We start from the raw sequence: 8,086 nt of genomic DNA on the forward strand, positions 1-8,086 counted from the left end.
AAAAGGAAATTTTGCCCAATTTTCTATAGCCTTAGTAAGTACGGTTCCACGACCGTTTAGCTAATGACTATACGAATTCTCTTGAAGGTATAGACGAGTGCTGAGAGGAAACCGAGCAAGCACCGAATAGTTAAACGACAAAGGTATGTAAGGTTTCACCTTCTTTCTAAGGCATGACTCCATGGTATGAATTCTCCTATTTTCCCCATGATTTCTCTACATACATGTATGTGTCGGGGAAACAATGAGTCCCTATTATGAAGAGCTCACATGAGACGAAATGAGAAGTATGACAAGAATGCGATGATGAGCCGAGTCTAGAGATTCTAAAACTTATGATACGGGATTTCTATCAAGTTAACGACCTTCATATGACTCCTTGCTACTAATCCTGGTTGATGAACCTACCCTATGATGACTAGTCTCTTTCCTTCCAAGGTATGATTCTCCTCCGTCCCCACGAGTCTCCTAAATTCCAAAGAACTAAGGGCCTATGCTATAAATAGCCATACGAGAGAAAGGATGAGAGATATATATTATGAGCATGATAGTAATAATGATGAGCCTATGACTATAGGGGCTATACGTGTATAAGATCATGAAAAGGGAAAAAGGCACTAGTATGATAGCTGACGATGATAAGTAAGGTCTAAAGAGTCCTAGGATGAAAAACGACAACCACGAAGTCAAGCCTCAAGTATGGTTCATTGGTCCTCATCATACGCTCGCCTTAGAATAGTAATTCCTTCAAGGCGAGGCATAATGATCCTATTACTCCATAACATCATCGGGGTTCCACGACCTTACGTCGCCCCAACGGCACTATAGACGCTTATGAGCTCCAAGATACGATGTGATGATATATGCATGTATGTGTGTATGTAATGATACTAAACTATGATAGAGCCACGATATCTTTATAGGCAGGTTAATGGTTGCAAATCCTATAAAATGTATGACGATGAGTATATGGTGTATATATATGTATATACGTGCATTGACGACGTTAAATTTAGATAAAGCCATAATATGTCTATGAAATGTGTAGTAACGATAAGCATATGTTATGTATATTGGCAAATGCATGGTATGTTATATGTATGGACTCTGGAATATGCTCAGTTGGAATCAGAGCCGGTGGTGGGGCAAACCCAATGGTGGGGCAAACCCAATGATGACGTAAAATTCCACATTGGTTTAGGCTAATCCCACATTGGTTTAGGTGAATCCTACATTGGTTTAGGCTAATCCCCGCATCGGTTAATGGCGTCTCGTGTGACCGGTCATGATGTTACGATGCGCTACGGAAGATGGTTATAGTGGTTATTATATTATACGGATCGGGCCGTACGTTCCTCGGCATTTGGTTAACATCAGTTTATATGGTATGTGTCACGACCCAACTAGGGGCCGCGACGGGCACCCGATACTTGTACCGAGCACCCCTTTTCTCGTGTCATACTCTTACTCTTAAGTGGGCCAAAAGGTGCATTACCGCGCTGAATTTTTTTTTTTTCCGTTTGCATGATCACTTTTTAACATAATTATAAACTTGGACTAATAAACTGTATTTATTTTATTTACATCGGCGGCGACAACCAGCCTACAAAACATCCATGCACATATACGTACGAGCCTCTAGACAATATACATATGGCATCAAAATGGGCTAGGTGCTGCTGTGCCCAAATATATACACAAAAGTAATACCAACAAGCAGTGGCTCCGAAACAACTGGAGCACTCCTGACGAACCGCTGGTGGAGCTTCTAAAGATCGGACCGTCTACACCACTTGTGCGGCATAAAACGCGGCGTCCGCGAAGAAGGGACGTCAGTACAAATAATGTACCGAGTACGTAAGACATGAATCAATATGCAGAAAACGTAGAACAAGGACAATAACATGAATGAATAGCATATCATAGGGTAGAAAGATAACCTGTACATATAAATGCCCTTCGTGCATACTATGCATGCTTAGTGCGCGGAGCGTGCGGCCCGACCCGTTCATCTATTATATTGCCGCGGAACGTGCAACCCCGTCCATATGCGTTATACTTTACTTTCTTTGAGAAAATATCTCCTTTTCATATATACATATATACACACATATAATAGGGCATATCATATCGCGAGGCGTCGGCTCCGATCCGTTTAACCATACATCCCAGCGTCCCGGCATCCCGCGTCCCGGACGAAATCATGTATCATATTCCAACCGACGCGGTGGCCGCGCGCCTATAGCGCCTTCCCTTTATTCCCAACTTCCCCATATACATATACTTATACATACAATACATAGACAACATGGACTAGTCTTATAAAGCGAGACTATCAATAAAACGTGGCATTAAAAATAAAGCGTAGCATATGATCATAAGCTTCATATAATATTTCCTTTGGAATCTTCTAGAAAGTAGAACCACGATGAGAAGTAAGATTGAATTCATGGACCAACTGGCCCCTTTCATACTCACTTTGAGCTCTTAACTTGAAACTCTTAGTCGTGGACTCATTCTTATTACACTCGTCGTCAACATATTTCCTACATAAATTTCATCGTTATTGGCATCATAGAAAGATTCTCTTTAAGATAATTACAACACTTATCATTTAGTAAGCGGGACGATAAGGAAGAATCCAGGAATAACGGGCCCACCCCGATCAAATGAGGCGGCGTATACAATCTACATATAGCACACTCACTAGACTACGTGTGAGGGTTTTAGGGTAATCGGGTCCTATTCGTGCAAGTTCTAGGTGTTTAGTTCATCCTTTCGCTATTCATAAGCTTTTGGTTCAATTCTACTGAAGGAATAGTGGCCAATTTCCAACGTGGATTTCTAGAGTTAGGGAGATCCCCGCGGCGCGTAGCCAAGCCTATACATCTAAGATATGCCAAGGAAAGGAGAGGGAAGTCTTACGTACCTTTTCCGCTTCTTTCACGGCTCCAAATCTCCGCTCCAAATTCGCCAAAATCTACAATTTGGTCACATTTACCAAGTGTCAATTTAGGCATCTAGAAGTTGAAATTCAAGGTAGCCATTTGTCTACCGAAATTTCGGCATAGCTTCCCCGTATATACGCCCTCCCACCAAGTTCAACTTGGCCAATTTCAATCAACAACAACCCCGGAATTCGACCGGCCAAACTAGCAACACAATATCAACAACCATGCTACAATTTCAATGATCAACCCAAGGTACATACTAACAATTTAATCGATATACTACTTCCTTCAAGACTTTCCAACTTCAATAAAAACATTAACAACATTATAATTCATATACCAACAACACCATACTAACAATATCGTACTAATCGCATTGTCTTCCATGCATGCAAAAACATTATGTGCAATTTTTCATCAACTCCTAAAACAAACTTCCAACAATTTCAATCTAAACCAAAATCATTAAACTTCCACTTCTCACCATAAATTTCATTACAACAACAACCAAAATACAAGATAGGACTTGCTTACTATCCTTTTTACAATACAACACACATATGCACGGCCCTACACACTACACACATCCACGGCCTCCACACAACTACACCCTATCTTTATGTTTTTCATGCATTTCACTCACTTCCACACACTATAACAACCAAACATTCAATAACATAATTAAAACATGATTCATACTCACCCATAGGCATGCACGGCCACAACCCATATTTTTGTTCTTCATGAATTTTATTCCTTTTCATACACTATACCATACACAAGCACCCATAACATAAAAGGAAATGAATTAACACCTTCTTCGCTGATTCTTCAATTAACTAGAATTTCCAACTTGTATTTATATGTGTTTTCTTTGCTTCATCAACCACTCTACTTTGTTTAGGACCCTTCAATGAGGTGCTTGGATGGAAGAGAATAATTTTCTTGATGAGAAATCCTCAAAGTTCTCTTGCTCCTACTATGGCCGAATGGCACTTGTAGTTTTTCTCCTTCTTTCTCTTGTTCTTCTTTTCTTGAATTTTCTAGAGAGTTTATGGAAATAAAGATGACTTAGTCATCTTATATTAATTCACCACATGAATTTAATTAAAATGGGCTTGGGCCACGATTGTACATGTAGCCGGCCACCCTTGAGCATTTGGGCCTTATTTTCTTTTGATTTTTGTTGAGCCCAATTAGCTATCGATCATGTTTTGTAATTTAAAACTAATTCCCGACATTCCAAATTTACCCTTTGTCTTCCTCCATAATTCCACGAGGCTTATTGCGAATTTCCCTTCATGCCCTTAACCTTTCTCAATAATTCCGCTCCTAAATGCTTCATACATCATTCATATGCTTAACAAACTAAAAATATGGCCTTGCTTGTCGTCCTCCCGCAATTGTCTCGAATTATCCGATTGCGAAAAAAATGCGGGACATAACAGTATGATATGATGATGCATATACGATAATGTATGTCCTATGTGATAACGTATGTATGATAAGACAAGGTATGCCACGGTAGCTTATATGACATCCTATATGTAAAATACGTTACCACGGTATTAGGTCAAAGTTTATGTCCTCGTCACCATGCCTTTATTATTTCCCTATTATATTTATTTCATTCGGGCCTTACTCGGTCAATATTCGTGCGACGTCCTTTTCTTTGGACGCCGTGTTCATGCCCACGAGGGTAGACAGGGGAGACTTCGCACGGATCCATGCGGAGCTGTCGGCGAGTTGCGAGCCCTCCTTTATTCGGAGGTGCTACTTTTGAGATGTTATTTTGTGTATATACATATATTTTGGGCATGACGGGGTCTGTCCCGTCCGGTGTGTCTAGTAATCCAAGAGAGGCTCGTAGATGCGTATGTGTGGGTAGTACGGTCCCATAGTCATTATGTAAATGAAAGCCTATGTATATTATTATTTTGATAGCCCAAGGGCCTACGTGATATAAGTAAATATGCTCGATATGGAAGTCATTTTTCTATGATTATAAACGATAAGAGAAATGAATAAAGACAAAGGTTAAGCAATAGAATGAGGGGTGTGTTGGTCGGCCGGGTACCGTCGCGGCCCGTAGGTCGGGTCGTGACGCTTATTCTCCATTGTTAGTCTCGCCTTATATTAATTGTCCCTTCAAGGTGAGGCACGACGCCCATGGCTATTCCATAACATCATCGGAGGTTACCGACCTTACGTCACTCCGATAGAGTTGTAGTTTTCACTTGGGCTCTCACGCATGCTTTATATTTACATATGATTTATTTTATGACACCGTGCCGTCCAACGGGCGGTCGGCAAGGGTATTATCACACCACCACGGTGGGCGAGATTATACCCCGACGCGGGAGGCACCGGACGCGGGGTTATACACCGTTCCTATATGGACGGGCTGTTATACACCGATCCTACGTAGTCGGGCAGTTTACTTACAGATATATACATGATTTTTTTTAAAGCTAGCATGCATGGCATCCGCCCCAAGGGGCACTCAGATGACAGATTACTCCTTTATTCCATGGTTCGCTCGTAAAGCGTTATACCGTACCTATATGGTCGGCAGTTATACACCGCACCTACACGGTCGGGCAGTTTACTTGCAGTATCTATATAGTACTCCAAAAGGTAAAGTTAACTTGCACAATATCTATCATGGTAGACAACAGAGATACAGGTTATGTCACTCTCCTATGTTGTGTTTTATGTTCTCTATTATGATTTCGTGATATTACTCATGCCTTACATACTCGGTACATTTTTCGTACTGACGTCCCTCGCTTGTGGACGCCGCGTTGCGAGTTGACGGGCTTGATCCCTGGGGAGTTCTCCAAACATTAGCTCCAGTGCTCCCGGTTGTTCGAAGCTTCGGTCTAGTGGTATTACTTTTGTGCACACTTGGGCACGGCGAGAACCCGCCCCATCTTGTTACTATATGTATTGGGTTTAGAGGCTCGTAGACAGATATGTACAGTCAGATGTGTTGTACTATGGTTTGTCCCCGCCGATGTATATTAAGTCGATAACGTTTGTTAATACATGTTTATAGTAATGTTATTAATGATAGCGTAAGTAAAGAATAACGATGTAAAATGTATACGGCCCACTGGGTAATAAGAATATGATACGAGATAAAGGGTGCTCGGTACAAGTATCGGGCACCCGTCGCGGCCCCAAGTTGGGTCGTGACAAACGTCTCCCATACAGTGCTTCATAATGAGCCATCTGGATGCTTGCTTGATAACTGTTGTTGTATGAAAACTCCACAAGAGGTAGATGTTCATCCCAATTACCCCCAAAATCGATCGCACATGCTCTCAACATGTCTTCAAGAGTTTGTATAATTCTCTCGGCCTGCCCATCCGTCTGAGAATAGAAGGCAGTGCTTAAGTTCACTCGAATTCCCAAACCTTCTTGGAACAATTTACAGAAATGAGCAGTGAACTGCGTACCTCTGTCAGCTATGATGGATGTCGGAATCCATGTAATCTAACTATTTACTTTAAATATAACTTGGCATAATGTGGCGCGGTATCCTTTGTCTTCACAAGAAGAAAATAAGCAAACTTATTGACTCTGTCCACGATTACCCAAATAGAATCGAACTTGGCCTTTATGCGGGGCAAACCCATGAGAAAGTCCATATTGATCATTTCCCACTTCCATTGGGGAATCTCAATATTACAGCCAAACTACCAGGTCTTTTGTGTTCAGCCTTCACCTGCTAACAATTCAAACCTAACAATTCAAACATTTAGCCACAAAGTTAGAGATATCTACCTTCATGCTCTTCCACTAATAGTGATGTTTCAAATCCTTATACATTTTGGTGATCTTGGATGCACAGAATATTTGAAACTACGCGCTTCCACCATCAACTCTTATCGAAGACCATCAACATCAGGGATACATAAGCGTCCTTGCAACCTTAAGACATCATCATCGACACCCACGGTGAATGAAATGTACTCATCCTTTTCCACTCCATCTCGCAGCTTCACCAAAAGTCCATCTTCATATTGCTTGGACTTGATTCTCTCCACAATATTAGATCGCGCATGCATAATTCCTACTAGCTCCCCATTCTCACCTTCATTGAGTCGGATTCCAAGAGTAGAAGTCTTCAAATTTCCCTGCCCATTACAATATCCTGAGCACACAAATATACTAATGTGCCCATAGATTTTTGGCTCAAAGCATCAGTAACAACATTCGCCTTACCAGGATGATACAAGATGTTCAAGTGGTAATCTTTCAACAACTCTGACAATCTTCTCTGCCAAAAATTCAACTCTCGTTGCTTGAAGATATATTGCAAGCCCTCTTGTGATCAGTGAAGGCATCACAATTCTCACCATACAAGCAGTGATGCCAACTATTTAAAGCGAAAATCATATCAGCCAATTCCAAATCAGGAGTCGGATAATTCTTCTCATGCTTCTTTAACTGTCGCAAATCATAGGAGGTTACCTTACCATTCTACATCAACACACAACCCAAACAAAAGCTGGAAGCATCACAATAAACTATATAGCCACCAGACCCTGAAGGTAGAGTCAAAATAGGAGCCAAAGTCAATCTCACCTTAAGCTCTTTTCACATGCTTCAGACTATTGGAACTTAGCAGTCTTCTGAGTCAATTTTGTCAGTGGTGCGGCTATAGATAAGAAACCTTCCACAAACTTCCGATAGTACCTTGCCAACCGAAGCAGTTACGAATATCCATTGCACTTGTGGGCCTCGGCCAATCCTTGACTTCTGAAATTTTCTGAGGGTCAACCTTGATACATTCGTTAGACACTACATGGCCCAAGAACACCATAGATTTAAGCCAGAATTCACACTTAGAAAATTTTGCATAAAGCTTGTTCTCCTCAAGCGTTTTCAAGGTTATTCTCAAGTGACCTGCATGCTCCTCACAACTCTTCGTATACACCAGAATATCAACAATCAAGAAAAGGTTTGAACACACAATTCATCAGGTCCATAATGCAGGTTGTGCGTTAGTCGAATAGAAGAGCGTCACGAAGCTCGAAGTGTCCATAATGTGGGTACGAAAAGTTGTTTTGGAATATCCTGCTCCGCTATTTTGAGGTAATGATACCCCGGACCCAAGTAAATCTTGG

The sequence above is a fragment of the Lycium ferocissimum genome, chromosome 2 (genome assembly GCF_029784015.1).
Source record: "Lycium ferocissimum isolate CSIRO_LF1 chromosome 2, AGI_CSIRO_Lferr_CH_V1, whole genome shotgun sequence".
Taxonomy (NCBI): Eukaryota; Viridiplantae; Streptophyta; class Magnoliopsida; order Solanales; family Solanaceae; genus Lycium; species Lycium ferocissimum.